The sequence below is a fragment of the Cryptomeria japonica genome, chromosome 11, assembly GCF_030272615.1.
Source record: "Cryptomeria japonica chromosome 11, Sugi_1.0, whole genome shotgun sequence".
In the NCBI taxonomy this organism is placed as follows: Eukaryota; Viridiplantae; Streptophyta; class Pinopsida; order Cupressales; family Cupressaceae; genus Cryptomeria; species Cryptomeria japonica.
In genome coordinates, this window is record NC_081415.1 from 729,905,067 (window position 1) to 729,925,287 (window position 20,221).

At 36.6% G+C, this 20,221-nt stretch overlaps 1 protein-coding gene across 4 annotated transcripts in view; it reads right to left on the bottom strand.

The window, feature by feature from the left end:
* LOC131072104 (uncharacterized) overlaps window positions 1-19,172 on the bottom strand; it is a 125,209-nt gene extending 106,037 nt beyond the window's left edge. For all 4 annotated transcript variants that reach the window (XR_009359339.1, XM_058008163.2, XM_059213790.1 and 1 more), the window contains exon 1: window positions 18,660-19,172. The gene's annotated coding sequence lies outside the window, so the exon portion shown is untranslated. The remainder of the gene's footprint in view (window positions 1-18,659) is intronic.
* Window positions 19,173-20,221: the final 1,049 nt, after the last annotated feature.

Sequence of the window (20,221 nt, forward strand, 5' to 3'; positions counted from 1 at the left end):
CAACTTGTAAAGTCGTTTCAAAGATTTGTCAAGGCATGAAAAAGGTACAGGCCCTTGTATATAAGGGTATTGAGCACATGCCACTGTCAAGTAAAACAATTTTTCAAAACAAAAATCATGGCAATTAATGAACAGACATGCCATAGACGGGAGAAAAGTTTAAAAGTCGTCAAAAGTTGCAAATGCTAAATACAGGCGGACGTCATATAGAGGGAAAACCAATTTTGGTTTCAAGTTTCAAAATTCAATTTTGGTTTAACTTTCAAAGTTCAATTTTGGTTTTAAGTTTCAAAATTCTGCAACATCATACTGAGGCTTACACCACAGAGAGTGAATACAAGATGATTTATCAGTCAAGTTGCAGGCCTTTACACTGATGTGTGCCAATGAAGGAAGGAAACAGTTTGACGTTTAACAAATAAGGTGCAACACCAGATTGGAGTGTGCACCATACTACAGAGAAACACTTTCAAAGATCAAGAATTGAAATGTTATAGCTGAGCACGCACCTCTAGACATGGAAATGTGTTTTTCAAACTTTAAATTTGCAAGTTCTTACATTGGCACATGCCTCTAGACATTGAAACATGTTTTTAAAATTTGAAATTTGCAATGACACCGATAGGCAAGTGCCAGACAATGGTTGAACACTTCTCTTCAAACAAAAGCATTTATCTCTATTGACCATTGCATTCTTCAATAAGAGGCCAATTGTGTTTTTTTGTTTTTTTTTATTTGTGCAGTTATACAAAAGACCATGCCTTTACCCCAGATAGTTGGGACTTTTTCATAAGTAAAAGGGCATTCGTCACTAGCTGCGATAAGTGTTAAAGGCAGTTCAATTTTAATCAAAAACAAAGGCAGAAAACATAATGGTCTAAATGGATGACTTAATAATAGATTGAATTCATTTATAAATAACCCTCTATCTTCTATTCTTTGTTCTTCCCATTGCCTTCATCCTTCCATTTGGCAACAGCTGATCAGCAAGTGTTGTCATCATTATGTCAGCAGCAGCTTTTAAAGAGCATTTTATGATAAAATTCAATCACATTTTCAAAGTACAGCAGTTTCCATTGAGCTTTAGTGATCTATAACAGTGGTTCTCATTCAAAGTTCAGCAAAGGTGACTGAAAGTTTTCAATCAAATTTGACAGAGGTGCCTGACTCCAGCAGTTCTTTAATATTTTTCTGCAATTTTCATTCATTTTCAATCAGGATTATTTTCTTCAACAGGGTTTTAACTTCTAAGAAGCTTGATTTACATCAATTGTGCCTAGGGTCTTTGGCTCTCACCTTCATTCAAATCCCTGGTTGCACTTTCTCTTCAAAGTTTCAGTCATATAATCAACCAGGTTTGCAAGCATAAATTAACTCATCAAACATACCATTGTTGGGGATTCTTTCAGGCTGCTAGGGTTTCAATTATGACAAGTCAATCATTTTGGCGATCATTTCCAAAGCTGATTAAAGTGTAATGTCCCCTTTTGGGATTACCCTGTAATTTGCCCTAAACTCACAAGTTCAATAAAAACAAGGAACATAATATAGTTAGAGATATAGCTTTTCCCAAAGAATGTTAAAGCAAGATAGATCCTGATTGAGACCCTGAAATCATGTTAGACAATTATCGAAAATGCAATTCATAAAATCAATCATTTCTACTAGGGTTAAAGAACATATATTTATAACCATCTTAATCATATTGTATCTATAATTCATTATTAGGGTTCAACCATAACAGGGCTTGGTGAGGAGACATGATAGGGTGTTCAAAGCCATCCTCACACTATACACAAGAGCGGATATACCATCCCACTTGGCCCCATGTGGCATTCCGTCATCCATCCTTCATGAGGTGGTGTACTTAATGGGGAAGCTTGTACCTGCCCTCCCTATCCGTGCCACCTTATTCATCCTCCTATGATTAAGACTTCTTTGAATCCATTCCAACTTCAACAATTGTAGAGGTTGGTGGGGAATTCACAATAGTGCTTTTAGTATCCTTCACATCCAAGCCCAAGGGCGGGATACACATTGCCCCCCTTGGCATGTGGTAGGCCACCCACCATCCACCATAAGGTGGTGTACTTAGAAGAGGACCTCATATCAATTTCCCCCTCTTGTATTCCCTTCCTTACCTCCACAATGATTGCTTGTAGCAATTTGATGAATAAACTAGGAAATCTAAATATTTCACTTCCCACAACCATCATGGGGATTGGGGAGGATAACACAAAGGCTTCATGAGGCCATCCACAACTAAGCCCAAGGGTGTGGAGCATCCAACCAAGACAGTTCCATCCCCTGGGGTGGTGTAGTTAGAAGGGAAACCTGTAACTGCTCTCCCAAATGCATCTCCTTCCTCACTCACATATGATTGTGTCCTTGGGAGAATAAATAAATAAATTAAGAATCCAGATTGATTAGCATTTCACAATTCTTTAACTATACCAAACACATAAGAAATTATATGTTAGATGATATCTTCATCACGCATGCATTAAGCATTCATCTCATGCATACTAAAAATGAATAAGATCGCTATTGCCTGCAATATATAGTAATCTTTGATCTGATAGATCTATATGCTTGATCGCTGATGATTTATAGACTGATCTGCTATTTGATGCTGATTGGATTGATCATCTTGATGGTTTGATGCCCTTCCCCCAATGGAGTCCTTCTCTTTTAATAACTCCATTTTTGTGTAGGGAGTCGCACCCTTCTGCCATTAATACCCTTTTGAAAGGGTTACACCCCTTATTCTAATCACTGCTTAATAAACAATTATTAATTATTTGCCATCGCTGCCCCTTGTTTACAAGTTAGTCGGCCAGAATTATAATCGCTGCCCTTTTTGTTAACCAAACAAGATTGCTGCTTTCTTATTTATGAATCTGCTCCTTCTTCAATCGTCTCTCTTCCATAAATATTCCCTGCACATTAATTAGCCAACCTCCTCATTATTTCATAAATATATATTTATATGACTGCCTTTTATAAAAAACCAATGTGTGGTCAGCCATATGTGTGGTAGGCCCAAAACAGATAATAAGGTAATATTAATTTGCATATAACAGAGGAGGTCGGCCAGCAATAAGGTAATGTTAATATGTTTGCTGCTACGGAGAGATTGATTAGTGGCCTTTTGTTTAAGTAATGCCTTCATGGCAGGGGGCATGACATAAAGTTCTATCATTGTATCAGTATCATCATATCAGCATGTTTGGAGAGCAGCATTTTCATGCATTCTAGAGTTTTCAAGGTTGCACTTTTCAGCCAAATTTGGCATAGATGTAAGATTGAGAAATTGTACAGAGATTGCTCTAATACCATGTAACATGATGGTACAAAATCTTGATGGCACAACCAAGCCACAATAGCAAAAAAACAACACAACCTAAGATTGCAGAATGCAATATGATTACTAATCCAATCATAGGAGGCAATACAATGAAATGTATCATACTGCCAATCAAAGGATGCTCAAGAGTGAGATAACGTTGAGCATTTATAGATATGTCACCGCGAGATGTGAATGTACAAAAATTGTAGGATAAAAGAAATAGTACAAATGTAGTACAAGTCTCCACCAAACTGGGAAAGTACAACCACTTTTTATTAAACGCATTTTACCTCCCTAAGAGGCCTACATGTGTGCAAGATAGTGTTGACGTGTATTTTGTACACCATCATACACAGAATAAAATACCTAAAGGCATCTTATCCTCTCTTGAATAAAGTCTCTAACTGCTGAAGATTCGCATGAAGGATCAGTTAGGATGACTCCAATGTTCTTTTGGTAGGGTCTCTACGTGTGGATAAGCTCTTCGTGGTGTGATGTGATTTGCTGGAATCACAAGGGGACTTACATTTGATGATTGAACTTCCGATCTGCTTTGCTGGAACACAGGCTCTGACTAACTTAGATTTGAAAAAAAGAAAAAGGATGGGGCGAAGAGAGGATCTAATCCTAATACTAAGAATGTAAGAGCAATGATTGATCTTTGACAAAACTCTAACTAGGTCTTGTTTTGACATCAATGGACCATCTCCACAAGGCTAGTGCGATCTTCTAAGGGAAGCTTTATGATGTTCAAATCATCACTGCAGGCATAGACACCATCAAGTTGATGCATATCAATGAAGAAGCGACAAATTGAAATTGAGCTTAAGCTGAACGATTCCAGTTGACTACACAAGGCAAGTCTGCAATCAACAAACTGCTAGTAATATGGATATACGAATTTCCACCATTAATCAATCACATTTCCTCCATTCATCTAATCATCTACCATCTAGGATTGAAGACTCAACAAGAAACCATGCAAATTGCAAGAAACGACACACTTCACCATTACTTCAATGAAAATGGAGTTTGTTTACAATCAATGGCAACAATTTCTTGCCTTGTCCTCCTATTCTACTCTAATTGCTATTCTATCAATTTCTAACTACTCTCTATCTACTAACTGCTTTCTATTATTTACAACTTTCTCTCTAATTATTTCTAATTAGCCTTTACAAAATGAAATGCCAGGGCTTATATAGTGCCCTCAATACAATTCAATGGCTTAGATCAATTCGAGATCAATGGCCAAGATTCAACAATAAAAACCCTAATTAGGGTTTGTTACAACCATTACATAACATTTAATGCTTGACCAATGATAAAATTGTATTGCTTGGACACATGTCCTCTCTAGAAAATTCGACCAATGGATAGCCGGGGTAGGTACATCGAAGTTTGTGCCACCTTCCATGAGTTAGGTACATTGAATCTTGGACATGCTGAGGTGGACCTCACTGATTGGAGAAATGATGACTAGGATGCCACCTCATTTGACACTTGTAACTTGGTAGATATTCAACTTGATGTTGTTGAGAAGCTTGCTTTAATTAATTCATCTGGTACCATCTGCTTCTTCAACGAATCCTTGTTCTAACTTCTTGTGTCCTTGATGTGCAGGATGACTGTTGTACCTCGCCTTGGAATACTAGATTGGAAGAGGTCGCCCTTATCCTGATGTTTGATCGAAGAAGGTCGTCCTTGTCGATGCTAGGCTGGATTGAAGAAGGTTGTCCTTGTCGAAGACCGTCCTTGATCCGGCTTGATTTTTCTTGATGAGATCTCCATTTGATGCCTACACAACATTTCAAAATTAGAAACATGATTTTGCAATATATAACATAGATTAAATTAATTTTAGGAAACCTCATGATAAGTCCTTGAATTATCATTTCCTAAAAAACGATTGGGCTACTGGAATTCAAAATTTCAAAATTTAAGGCTATGACGATCAAAATTTGAAATTAAAACAAGGGATCTTGTCATACCTTACTTGAGAGCTAACACTAGAATGCAAAATAAAGGAATTTGCCCAGGCAAAAATCAAAATTTGAAGCCTTTGACTTGATCTTGAAGGATAATGAACGTCCTCTTTATTAATTCGCCACCCTTGGAATCTTTGATGTGTTCTTCAATGTCCTTGGCAAGTTCGCCTAACTTGAAACTCAAACTCCTTTGATAATGCTTGTGCCTTCCTATTGATAAGACTCGCACCTTGAACACAATTCGCACCTTCTCTTGAATGATAATTTCGCCCTTCCTTTGTATGAAATTCGCTCCTCTTTTGCCTTCTCCAAGTCGCATATGAGAGATGATAAATGATGATGTGAAAATGAAATAAACACCTTCCTTTATAGGCGCTCACCTTCATATTGACCTTAGGCCGACTTTGGTGAATAAGGCAAATTTAAAAATAAGTTTAAAAGGCCGACCTTTGTAAAATGAAACAAATTTTAAATCAAGCGCCCCATTTTATTTATAATTAATTAATTTAATGCCTATAATTTTAAATAAGCTCGATTTTTAAAAGGCAAAAATTAATTAATAAAGGCCCATGCGCTAATTTTAAATGCTATTTTAATTGAATTTTTTGATTTTGTCGATTTTAGCATTTAAAATAAATTAAAAAAAAAAATGATTTAATCGCCAAGAATTTTTAAAAAGGTGGAAAGATGCAAACCTTATCGCCCTGGTCCCTGACTGAGGGACAGGAGCGAACTACCATTTTGGTCTTGATTCTTGTACTTTTGACGTTCAAAATCTTCATTCCTACGTTGAAATTGCCATTTTCGTTGGGTCATTCGAGCTCGATTGACTTGCTCGTGTGAACGAATGCCTCTAGATGTGATATCGCCCTGGTCCCTTGGAGAGGGACAGGAGCGATCCTTATGTTTTTACTTGAAATTCTTCATTCTTGGTTTTGACTCCTCATTCATAAGGCGAATAATAACATTGTTTCTTCATTCCACGCTTGTTTCACTTGACTTCTACAAGGCGTTTAGATGTTTGGAAGATCATCGCCCTGGTCCCTTGGAGAGGGACAGGAGCGATCCATGTGTCCTAGCTCAAATTTGCTAACCTTTAACCTTTGTTCTTCGTTCATTACCTTCCAAATGACGTCCTCGATCTTGCCTATCCTTGTATTGTCATGATTTTGAAGGAACATGAGTGTTTTAATAAAAATCGCTTTGGTCCTTGTCCAAAGGACAGGAGCGATATAGCCTCTTTGGCTCAATTGATAATCTTTCGACATTTGAAACCTTTGTATATCATCCCCTTAAGACACCTTAGACCCCTTACCACCTCGCATGATCTTTTCTTAACGTGATTTTTGAGAGATTTGGCCACTATGATAAATATCGCTCTGGTCCCTTGGAGAGGGACAGAAGCGAACTTGAATGTCTTGGACTTGTCCTTGCTTCCATCAACTTGCAATATCTTTCATCGTGTAAAATGAAGTCCTTTGATCCTCCTTGGTTGCTTAACACTTGATAAACTTTCGAAATCTAGGTCCTCATGAAGATTTCGCTCTAGTCCCTTCCTGAGGGACAGGAGCGAACTGGGGTATTTTAGTGCAAATCCTTCAATTTGGTGGTCTTCGTAACTTTGTGCTTGATTGAGATGCTTCGAAACGCCCTTACCACTCTTCACCTTGTCTTGGAGAGGCTTGAACTTAGCGAAAAGGCAACATAACTAAGATATCGCCCTGGTCGCTGGCTGAGGGACAGGAGCGAATTTGTACTTTCAAGCTCAACTACACTTTGCCACCTTCAAAAATTATCTTCAATGGTCTTGTTGTGCCCCATTTTATTCATCTTTGGCTTGGAAATCATTGTGACTTGGCAAGAAATTTGTCAAAAGTAAAAATCGCTCTGGTCCCTGACTGAGGGACAGGAGCGAACTTGGGCATTTGGGTCCCTTGTTGACGTTCTATAATCTTCAATTTATCTTCAACGGGTTCAATTCACCTCCTTTCTTGCCTTCGAACATAAAACTTGCTTGATCTTTGCCCAGTGCATACCCTATGAAGAATTTCGCTCTGGTCCCTGGGAGAGGGACGGGAGCTACAATAGACTTCGCCCTGGTCCCTGACTGAGGGACAGGAGCGATTTTTGCATTTTGGTTCATTTTTCTTCACGACGGCACTTCAAGTTATATTCATTTGGTAAAATGCATCTCCTTGGACCTCTTCAAATCGTCAAGTCATTAAAATCCTGCAAGGACAAAGCAATATTTGATTCTAAGCTCCGGTCCTTCACTGAGGGACAGGAGCGAAATTTGCTCTCTAGGCCAAATCGTTACAATTTTCATCAAAAAATGTCTTGGCTAAGGAAGATATCATCTTACTTAATGCTATGAATAAAAGTTAATGTCCAAAAAAGGTCTAAAATTGTGCATATAAAGAAAATCGCTCTGGTCCTTCAGTGAGGGACAGGAGCGAATTTGACCTTCTAGGCAAAAACTTCATCATTTCATTGTTTTTGATCAAGTCTGGATGCTCTATCATGCTCATTTTGTCCTTCACCATGCCTTTGATGTCTCAATTCGTCCAAACAAGGTCAGGAATGACTCCACTAAGCATTTTCGCTCTGGTCCCTTGGAGAGGGACAGGAGCGCTTCGCCTTGGTCCTCCTGGGAGGGACAGGAGCAAAATTCGCTCTGGATCCTTAGTGAAGGACAGGAGCGAAATTTGAATTTTCGAACTCTCTATCAGGACAATTTTAATGGAATATAACATTTAAGTATAACTTATACTTTAAGTTATATTCCATATATACTTTCAGGATGTTTGAGAGTGGTTTCAGACCTCCAGGAGTTATATTGCAAAATCTAGTTTTTGGAGGTTTTTTTTAGTTTCCAGACTTAGTCAAATTTCAGGATCAGGATATTCCAGACTTAGCCAAATTTTCAGGATCAGGACCTCACTCAAGCCGGACTTGCTACCCTATTGATCTCCCCGACAGCACTCAAAATGCAAAGGCCAACTAACAAAACCCTAAAAAAACCTAAAGAACAAACCCTAAAAAGCAAAAAAGCAAGGGTCCCCATTTGCAATGGGGCGATGTGTGAAAACGTCACAACAGATAGATATCACCTACTCAAGTAGAAACCTACCTAAGTAAGTTTATCATAGGTGCACTCTACTGCAATGAAATAATTTACCAAGTGCAAGAAAATAAATATGCAACAACACCCCCATACGCATCACTTGAGAGGGTAGGATTGGTGGGCCCCAGCATATGTGTAACCATGTCATGTACCCATATACAACATGATCTCTATCAAAAGAACAAGAGGGAAAAACCCTATGCGAGGAAAAAATTCCCCTAAAGGAGAAAGAAGATAAGAATTGAGACTAAACATTCCCCAAGCCCTCCGCCATTCAATGTGTAGTCTCTTGACCTATGCTTGCCAAACAACATTTCTCCTCTTAGGAAGAAAAGGAACAAATGCTAAATGCAGAAGATCTCCCCATTCTATAAGGCAATATAAAGGGAAAAAAAAAGATCTAGATCTCTAGAAGCTACTCATCTATCACCATGTTAGTGCTAAAAGGTGGCACAATCTAAACAAGAGTACTATGCCTAATTGAAGATTGTGACAACTCAAAACATGTGGAAACTTTTGTAAAACAAGAGCCAAAGATGATGAAACAACAACTGTTGTGAATCTATCATCAAAGAGGAGAAACATGCCATCAATGGTGTCCTCCATATCTTCAAGATGGGACTCACAACAAACCTAAAAGACTGATCAAGTATTCATCTCAATGAATTGCCTTAGGAAAATAAGGATGGCCCTATTGCCCTAAATCCTTATTAGAAGGATATGATTATGATGATATCTTTGGAAATTTCTCAAACTCCTCCAAACTGATGTTGAACTATGACAATTTTGACAAGAGAAATCAAGTACCATGTAAGGGTTTGATATAGATATACTCTCAATCTAAGTAAGAGATCTAAACTAATGAGAACTTGATACTCCTACAAATGGTGTCGACATGAATAAGATAGAATCAATTGAATGCATCAAGAATTGCAAGAGTGTCACCATGGAAGCAAATAGAAGTGGAGAAAGAATAGGAGTATATGAATGTACCATCATAGCATCCAAAGAAGAAGATGCAACTTTATGAGAATTGTCATCAAAAAGGAAACAAATGTTCTCAATGGTGTCCTCAAGCTCCTCGAAATAAGATGTCACAAATCATGCGACAAAGAGCAAGTAACAGATCCACCTACATGCAATGATTTTTTATCCCTCTAAACTGGGAGTAACAATAGTATGGAATCAACTTCACAACCAAGGAGTGAAATCCAACAATGAGAAACATGATGAACTCCCAAAATTAGTCAAGCACAAGATCCTCTGAGCGAAACACAATGCAAAACAAACTGGATCAAGACATCTTAGCAAACTGGGAGTACATTTTACCAGGTCTTGAAGCAGAGATTGGTGCAAAATTTACCAGCAGACCTAGTGTGAGTTGTTGCTCGCCTAATTCAAATTTTTGGAGCAGACCTAGGCAAGGGTTACACCCAAGTGAAATTTGAGCAACATGAAGGAGCAGACCTACAGCATCATAAATTTAAGACCATTTAAACCTGATTTTGAAGTGAATTTTATCAGGCTTTGGAGTGAACTTGTGAAGCAGACCTAGGGAAGCAATTTTCTCACACTAGGTGATGCATTTCCAGAGGTTCTAAGGGTTATTTCCAGACTTAGATGGTTTTAAGGATGCTTGCTTAGTGAGAGAACAATGTAATTTCATTTGTTCCATGGTGTTTGATGTAAAATTTGTTTGTTTGTTTTTTCCAGGTTTTGTGCAAGGAAGCACTTGGAGCATGGAATGAGGACTCCACCATTTGGAGGGATCAAGGTGTTCAAGTTCAAGAAAGTGGATGCAAAGAGTTTCAAAAAGAGAGGAAGAGGACTAACTCAAACATGAAGAAGACTTCACATGAATTCCACTGGATGAAAGACCTTTCAAGACAACATCAAGATCTACACTTCATCAAGACTACAAAGAACTCGAGACATAAACAGGAATGAAGATGATCAATGCAAGACAACAATGCAAGGGAGAGGTGAATTTCCCTTTTGCATTACATGAACACATCATATCTCCGCCACAAGCTCCAAAATTTCCTTGTATTCCCGTCTTTGAATGCATGCATAGGTGCAAATCTTTCCATGTAATACACAACTACCTCATATCTCCGCCATGTATTACATAAACAAGTTAGATATCCACCAACTAATGCATGGGCTGCGTGAAATCAACAAGTTAGATATCCGCCAAGCAATACATGGGCTAGGCTAGGAAGAGTTTGAGCAAAGGATTGCTTTACGACTAAGTTACCGATTCTTCCCAAAAAGTCTTGGATCCTGATTCGGATTTTGCCTGAGTCCTGGTCCAAGCCTAATTCCTAGTGGATTCCTCCCGGGTCCTTCCCAGGTGGCTTGTGGCAGGACCCGCAGAGGGCCCAACCACCTAGGAAGGACCCGAGAGGAATCCACGAGGAACCCAAGCGGACCCAAGTGGACCGAGGCCCGTGGGTTCCCAAAAACAGGGCCCACGGGTCATAAAGCTCCAAAAAACAATAAAAAAACACTTCTTTTTTATATTTTTTAACCTCTAAACCCTAATTTCGCCCCTTATGATGCATAAAATGCATCAAAACATTCATTCAGCTCATTTCATTTGCATTTTCAAGACATTTTCACATTTTGAAACTTGAATATTATCTTTTTTGCAAATTATGAATATGATATTAGTTATTAGTTATTACATTTACGATATATGAATATTTATTGGCATTGGCAATTATGGATTTATCATTTATCATTTATCATTTATGTATGGAAAGTCACATTGTATATTTCATATTTGTATGGATTGTATCATTGTAATAATCAATAATGGTAGTGATAGTTTATAAATTGTATAATTATATTTTATAATTTTGATGTATATATATATATATAATTGTAATAATCAATAAGGGTAGTGATAGTTGATAAATTATATAATTATATTTTATAATTTTGATGTTTGAATATATAGTATATGTATATGTATATACATATGTGTGTGTGTGTGTACAGACGTACCCGTACCCGTACCCGTACCCATACCCAAGGGAAAAACATTTACCGAATCCACAAATCCATACAAGATTCCGTATCTGTATCCATACCCAAATCAGTAACTTAGCTTTACGAGGATGAAATACATTACAATATGAAGGACTCTACAACTACAACAAGAAGATCAAACACATTAAGGATTGATATCGTGAAGATGGCAAACAAATGAAGGAATAACAAGATCAAAAAATGTTCAACAAGGAGGATTCCCAAACGTAAAGTGAAATGTGATCAAGGACATTGTGATAGTTTCAAAAGAGTTAAGCAAAGTTAGAAACTTGATCATCATATCAAGCAATTGGAAATGTTGAAAATCAAGAGATATTGCTAAGGATGAAAGTTTACAAGATATATATGTTGAGGTGGCACCTAATCATCAACCAATCGAGTTATGCCACGTCAACACATCCGAGGGCATTAAACCTGACTCATCCAAAGAAGAAAGTGGGCATCTAGAAGGCACAAAATTCGATGTAACTCTTGTTTTCTTATTAGTCCTTCACATAGAAGGACATGTAATCAAGAAAATGTAATTTTCTCATTGGTCAACGAGGTGTTAGTTGTTACTAACCCTAATTAGGGTTTTGTTGTCCAAATCTTGGCCATTGATTTAGAATCAATCCTAGCCCTTGAATTGTAATTGGGTTGTCTATAAAAGGCGTGGCCTTTCATTTGTAAGGGTTAATGATAATAGAATAGCAATAGAAGTAGAGTATGAGGAGGAAAATCAAAGTTATCACCAAGGATATGTTGAAATAAATACATGATTTTCATTGAAGATATGGTGATACTCTAAGTGTTGTTTCTACACTTTGCATGGTTTCTTGTTTCTTCTCAATTAGTTAAAGTTCATTGATATTGATGCAGAAATGCGATGATATGTGATGAATTCCTTGGTTCATACTTTTTGCGATTTGTTGATTGTAAGCTACAATGTAAAGTTACTCTAAACCTAATTATTGTTGCTAAGTTTGATTGTGGATACTTGTTCAAATTGCACCAGCATTGGGTATTTGAATGGATGTTTGCAATATGAAAATCATTTATTATCTTTGGAGATCGCATCAATTTTGTGTGGTTGTTGTTATCAAGGTGAAGAAAAGCTTGATTTAAGGAGTTTGTCTACCAAAGCATCATTATCATCATTGTTCATAGGTCTAAATTAGATCAGATTATATATCCCTTTCATTTTGATCTTTGTTTGGTATAAGTAAAGTTAGCTTCCAAGTTCCAGCTATTTTGAAAAAACATAAGTCCCTTTGTGATACCAACATATCACATCATATTCATTTAGTCTATCCATTGCAAAGTCAACACCTAACAAAAGAAACCTTGGGGTAGCCTTACTTGATCACATTATTTAGCATATAAGGTTTCCTTGTTCAAGAGAGGATAGGATACTTAGTATTTTACTCTAAGTTTGAGGCGTTGAAAGATACCAGCTTAGGATATAATGCAAAAACTTACAAAATTCTAACAACAATCAAAGCTTAGAAGGTTCGAAATTCTAAATGCCATGCTATTGGTAATATTACTTGTTGGGAATATGAATACTTCATACAACATCATAAGTACTTTCAAAATGCACCTTTATCTAGATTTTCTGATATAATGCAATCACAATTTGATATTTCAGGTCCCTTCTTACAAAGACAGGTCGATTCGCTACCTATGGCTTGATTAGGACCGATGTTAGACTGCAATCGGCTCATGCGAGTCCACCTTCTCTGGACGTGCCTGGCTACAACGATTTTGAATGCCTGAAAGTGGCGTCGAGAGATCCCTAAGTGTTGCAATTGGTTCTGAGTGTGCCATCCTAGAGCCAGTGTGCGCTAAGGTATCAATCCATCATCCAAAAAATGAATACAATGATCACCCTTCAATAGTCGGCGAAATTCCCTAATTTATTCACTAATAAAATGGAAATAGCCAAATACTAAGGAAGTTGTTTTACAATGTCCTTCGGCAAAGTATTTGAATATTAATTGAAGTATGATTTCCTTCAGCAAGTCAAGACAATGATATACACTCATACAAATATTAATCTTCAACAATAGACATCACTTAGAATCCCATCAATATTTGCATCCAATGATATATTCGCTAAGTCCTTATTTGAATCGAGGTTTTATTTATTTCCTTTACCAAATATTTAAACTCACGACTTCACAAATTATAAGCGCTGAACTATAGAGGAGTCGTCTCCAGTAAATAAGAACCGATATTTGGAAAGGCACGATAATAATATAATTTATGAATATTGCAAACTTCAAATGTTCAGCCCAAATAATCATCTATGGAGCTTGCATACTTTGAAATATAAATTGGCAATATGAAATATAACAAACGCCTCACACAAAACTTACGGCAAATATATACATTTCCCACAAAGTCTTTATTATTCAAAAAACAAAACCAAATATATTTATTTCTTAAGTAAAACCTTAGAAATTTGTCTCCAATGGAGACTTCAAAAATTTGCCCAGCTGTGAACTCTATCGCGAATCCACCTCTCAAAAGAATCCGGTTTTCGTCCAGCCCTTCTATCGAAACTCCCGAAGGATTTCGTCTCCAGAAATCATAAGTCGTTTATCAAATTCCAACATGCTCAATCCATCACCAAGAACCCCCTTATAAAAGTCTCCAGGAAATATCTAGAAGATAGGCTGACTTGAAAAAATATATTTAATAAAGTGACAGAATAATATTTTATTATTAGTAAATTATTTAATATTAAGTTGTCATTTAAATCAATTTAATTAATTGTCACTTTAAAAATCAGAAACATCACAAGTGACATAAAAAACACATCAACAAGTATCACCACAAACAACCTTACAAGCTCTTTCTATGTTACATGGGTTGATAATGGTAATCCCCTATAAAACATCCAAGGTCATTGTTGAAACTGATGCCCAAATCCTTGTCTTAGCCCTTAATTCAAGTGTGACTCTTCAATATTGAAAACCAAAGAAGGTAATTATGGACATTTGCAATCTTCTTAGTCAAGTTGAAGATTAGCACATCTTCCCTACTCGTAAAAATGCCAACAAAGCAGATGACACTCTTACCAAATAGGCTTCCTTTCTTGAGCTATATCAAGAGTGGATAGAAAAACCCATTGTCCTTCCTCATGTTATGCTTATTGGAGGTCTTTCATCAATTACTGATAATGAAAGGGAGCTCTAAGCCTAAAGATATAGAGCATCTTAAGGTTGGCCCTTCATCCACAAATCCAAATGCATCATTGCACAATCTTGCCTGGCAAGTATTTTAACTTTTTATAAAACCATACACCTTAATTTGGCAACCGCAAAGGAAATCCAATCGACCAATTTTATTTTAACCAGAGAGCAATCGTATGGAAATAAACATGCAACAGCAATAACATAGTAAGATACAATTGAGTTTGTCGAACTTGAGACCCCTTTTTTGGCAGTGGGCATTGAATTTACCTAGGTCATATCATTTATGATCTAGTATAGCATCTCATATGTGTGAGATATCTGCATGATGGTAATTATGAGTGGAAGTGGCACTTTTTTTTAACCTTCATTACGCTCTATCCCTTGGTTTTACTCCGCCTTCAATTTGTGTGCAAGCTCACTTCCTATGTCTGCCTTTGTCCCATGTGCAAGCTCACTTTTTATGTCTACCTTTAGCTCATCTATGAATGAGCTTAGAGATTCCACCAACCCTCGTGTTTTCAGTTTTTTTAATGGTTGCACTGCTCTCCTAGGATTGTTGGTGAATAAACATTAACTAGTATAAGTATGGACTCTGACATTCATTTTCTTACAGATTACAAATTAAGGCCTACCTTGCTCTGGCCTTTGGTTTCAAGTTGGTTCTTGCAGCTCCATGCTCGGTATTTGTGTTGTTATTTTCTGCCAACTCGTTTGTCTTGTTTTCCCTGCAGTTATTGATGGCTAGTACAAATTCTACCTTCCCTCATAAAGGCTCAGAAAAAAACGTATCTTAGCCCCCAACAAACCCCTAAGCAGTAAGTTATTCAGCACCTTAACCCTCCTAGGATGCCTCATGCTGAGCCTGGCTGTCTACTCACTGAATGGTAAGCAAAACCCCATCACTTAAAACAGCTCACCATGAGAACAGTTTTGAAGAATTTTGAAACTCTTAGCCTAGAAAATAATTTTGAAAGCTATGCAACCTTGAATGCCCATTGGCTACAATTCTATTTCCTTATGATCCTCTAGATACTTGTTTCAAGCATTTAATAGTTAGAAAAATCATGGCTATCACATAATTTAATCAAGAATGGATCACCATCTGTCTCAAGGAAAATTGATTTGAAGTTTGGGACTCTATTAGGGATGAAATCAAACATTTGGTTGATGACTTAGCTACAATTAACGACTACATCACTTCTCCTATGTTCAAATATTCATCTTCTACAGTTGAATCCCCTTCTATTGCTTCTCCCCACAAATAAAATACCTAATGCCCATGCCCTAGCCCAGTGTTTATTGTTCTTAAGGAGGAGGTATAGGATCTGAAACAATTGGTAATGAAGCAACAGACCATGCTGAGAGACATTGGTCAGCCTGAAAAAGAAAGGGTTGATACTGTTTCTCAAGAACTACTTCCCTAAAAGGGGTTCTATACTTTGAAGATACTAAACAAAGTATGGCTATAACTATTGGGCAACTTTTCAAGTGTTTGTATGATGTTAGGAACAATGGCCCTCATGCTTGGAGACTCTACAATCTGCACACCAGATTAATCACTAACCCTTGTATAGAAGCTCGAGAGCAGGACAAAATCCCTTGGCTTGTGGTAGGTGCTGATGAAATACCTCAGACTCATACCAAGCAGCAAGGTGGAAACCAAGGCTTCACGCCAAGAGGATAACCCTGAAGTTCAATGAATTCTCCAGTGCAAAACTCGAAAAGTCTGTTTTTTGTTGTGTATTCCTTTATACAGTTGCAATCATGGGACTGTTGAAACTTTAATTAATAATGATGTTTATAAGCTCTTTTGCTGGTTAGGTTTCACAGGAACAAGTAGTGTCCCTTTATGGGCTACTTCGGTTTTCTGAAGAGCCTGGTTTTTATCTCGGTTCAATGTTGGAGATATGTTAGACACAACTACTAAAGCAGCCATGAAAACTTTATATCTTTTTTGCAGTTTTAATTTAAATTTCAAAAAGTCAAAAGAAACATATTCTGGTTCTAAAGCAATAGTTACAAGCAAGTCCTTAATAAATGCCATCTTTCCCATTTGTGGAAGTTTGAGAAATGATAATAAGAAGGCCACTAAGTGCCACTTCCTCTTTAATATTGACATTCAAGTTTATCTTGTTGATTTAGCTTCTCCAGAAGGTAATTAAGATAATTAGTGGTATAGTCTAGGTATTTGCGAGAATTGACGTTTATGCAAATTGTGAAGACTATGTATTCAATCAAATTAAATGCATACCCATTGCCTCATTGCTTAAAATATGAATCCACCATCTTGTTAAAACTTTTTCCTTGCTTGCTTTATGAACTCACAATTCTCAAGTATGTAGCTTGAAGCTTTGGATATCCAGAAAAACGACAGGGTGACCAATCATTCAGATTCGTTATAAATCCTGGATGTTCCAGACAAGTTAGAAGGTACCATGCAATATTTCTAGATCTGAGGTGGTCATTTTCATTCATTTCTGGCAATGATATGCTTAATTGTTGCACAAAGGCTTTCCAACTGTCAATATATTCTAAACGCTTCTACACATTTCTCTGAGTCTGGAAATCAATTTTATTGTTTTCTGATTTCCCTGTAGAATTGAACTCCCCCAACCAAAGATTGAATGTATCTTGGTCCAAAAGGCCTAGAAGCTGCTGGAATGTTAACAAATAACATAAATTTATGTGAAAACACGTCAATATACACAACCTATGACAAGCTTTCACGCTCCATGTTTATCTATTATCCAACTATACAATTGCTGTCGTGCTTTAGATTTTGCCATGTTCATAAGTAGATCTCAATTGCATCTCTGTGAAATTTGGAGTACAGTAGCACTATACGCTAATTAATTCTGATACAATTATTGAATGTTTGCACCATTTGTACTTGCAAAATCGTGTCAAATACTAAATCCCGTGAAATCAACAATCCAACAGCTGGAATATCATGGTCCCAGAATCTCCGAGAGGACTTGAGTTCCATAAATAAATTCCCAGAAAATATGATATACAAGCAGCACAAGAAGATTTTAAAAGCTATATTGTGATTAAAAAGCGAGTTATTTTTCTTGCTATATTGTGATTAATAAGCGAGTTATTTTTCTTACATATCAACGGGGATGGTTACAAAAATATAATTTCATTGGTAGCAGACTGCATCCGAACTCATCACAGAAAAAACCAACAAAAAACGTGTATACCAAATCAGTTGACTGTTATGGATGCGCAATCAGAATGAAAAAGTCTAGGACCACATCAATGTCCCTTCCTATGCAATGAATAACAGCTAGAAACTCGCTCTAGAAAACTATAGAGCATTTTCCTAATTAATTTGTTTAGGTTTTCAGAGGGTTTAAATTTCTTTTAGTGTGCTTTTCGGAGTCCTGCTGAAAAGTTTCTTAGGTCCAATTAAATAAGTTGGTGAGCCCCTACACCCTGAATCTATAAAACTGATTTCCGTATATTTTCATGTTTATTTGCACATCGCAAATCGTTTTGCGCCAAAAGCTCACACTGCAGCTAGATTTTCCCTAAATTGATGAAAACATTTGCAACAATTGAAACTTTGACCTGTTGTTGAATCCAATGACGTTACCTAAAGAATTTTTTCTAATGCTTAGGTAAGAAAGGAAAATCCTCCATGAGAACAGCTCGAGAAAATTCCGGGCAAATTTTAGATATTATAATGTAAACCCTACACAACCCTCCGATCTCCTTTCATACTTTAATCCATCCTACTAAGCAATGTTCCTAACCATAAATTCTGCTTAGGGTTCCACTTTTAACTATTCTAAACCAACCATTTCACCTACGAATCCAATACAAGTTTCCGCCTTGGCGCTTTCAGTAGCATACATAAACATATTTAAAGCAAAACACACAATCCAATTGCAAAAATTGAAAGAAGTAAACTAAATGCATGCCATCCAAAAGCAAATTTGAGCTGAAGGGGAATGGAAGACCTAATGATATTCGACTCGTTTGCGATCTTCGCGGTAACAGAAATTAAACTAGATTCTTGCAGGGTTTAAGCTGAGCAACATCTGGCAAGCGAGTATATTTTCTGTCTTCCGAATGCGTCTTCTTCTGCTTGGTCAGGGCTCGAACTCGTGACGTGCAATGGGGCATACAAAGAGAGGAGAAGAGGATCTATTATTATTCCCTTGAAAGAATCCCTTGAAAAAAATTGAGCCTACTGAAGAAACCCTTAATAACTATTTTCCGTTTCACAGACTCCGACAAGGTGTTCAGTAAACTTTTGTACCGAGGAGATCCATTGCCATTAACGTCCTCCACCTATTGAATTAGTTTTGTAGTGAGCGAGAGATCCATAGCCATTACATCCTCCGTCAATTGAATTTTTTTGGGGGGGGGTTTGTAGGCTAAAAAATATTAATAGTTCATCTATTTTCTTTCGTTTGACTTTATTTTAGAAACGGTCTTTGGTGGTGAAGGTTTAAGGGACAGAGATATAAGGACACGAGGAATGGCTTATAATTATAGAAGCTTATAATGTGGATTTAAAGTAAAGAATGCAAGCTTCAGCTTTCTGTAGATATTTAGCTTTTTTAAGAATTTTAATTAGTGGGGACTGTGTTAACCATATGTGCGGATAATGTGTGGTTAGGGATTTTTAGCTTTTTATGGATCTACTCAAGTTTATTGTTGATCTAGAATCTAAACTATATATGGAAGGTTGTATTAAGGTTTGTTTTGAATAAAAAAGTTTGGGAAAAAAAATTATTAAAAAGTTGTATATTATTATAATTTATGAATTTTATTTTGTTAAAGGGTTAAGATGGGTTTAATTGAGATTTTTTATTTTGTGGTTTTTTTTTTTCAAAATCAATTTTGATTGGGTTATCAAAGATAATCTTTGGGTTTTGATTGTTATGTGTGTAATTTGAGATTGTTCAGATTCTTTTATTATAGTAGGCTCTAAGAAGTTGTTGGTAAGGACAAATAATGGATTGGAAGTCCACTCTCTTGTTCTTAGGTTTCAAGTGGTGGATTGTTATGAGATTTTAAAATATTGTATTAAGGTCAATTTCATGGTTATTATCAATGTCATCTAAAATTGGCATTCACTCAATCGGAAGATGGAGGATATCCTAGATTAATTTGGCCACTTTCAAGTGACTAAAAATTATTCATATAATTATTCCTTATGAAAGGAAAATAAGATAGTGAGCTTCCTCATCAACTTTGAAATGGATTCTTAGGATGTAATGAAATAACTCGCACAAGAAGAATACAATAAGAAATATGATGGAGGATATCCTGGATTAATTTGGCCACTTTCAAGTGACTAAAAATTATTCATATAATTATTCCTTTTGAAAGGAAAATAAGATAGTGAGCTTCCTCGTCAACTTTGAAATGGATTCTTAGGATGTAATGAAATAACTTGCACACGAAGAATACAATAAGAAATATGATGCAAATATTTGATAATAATATGTCACTTTAATGGGGCAACCTACTAATCCACTTCGAGGGGGATGCCTCCAATAGTCTTTAATAA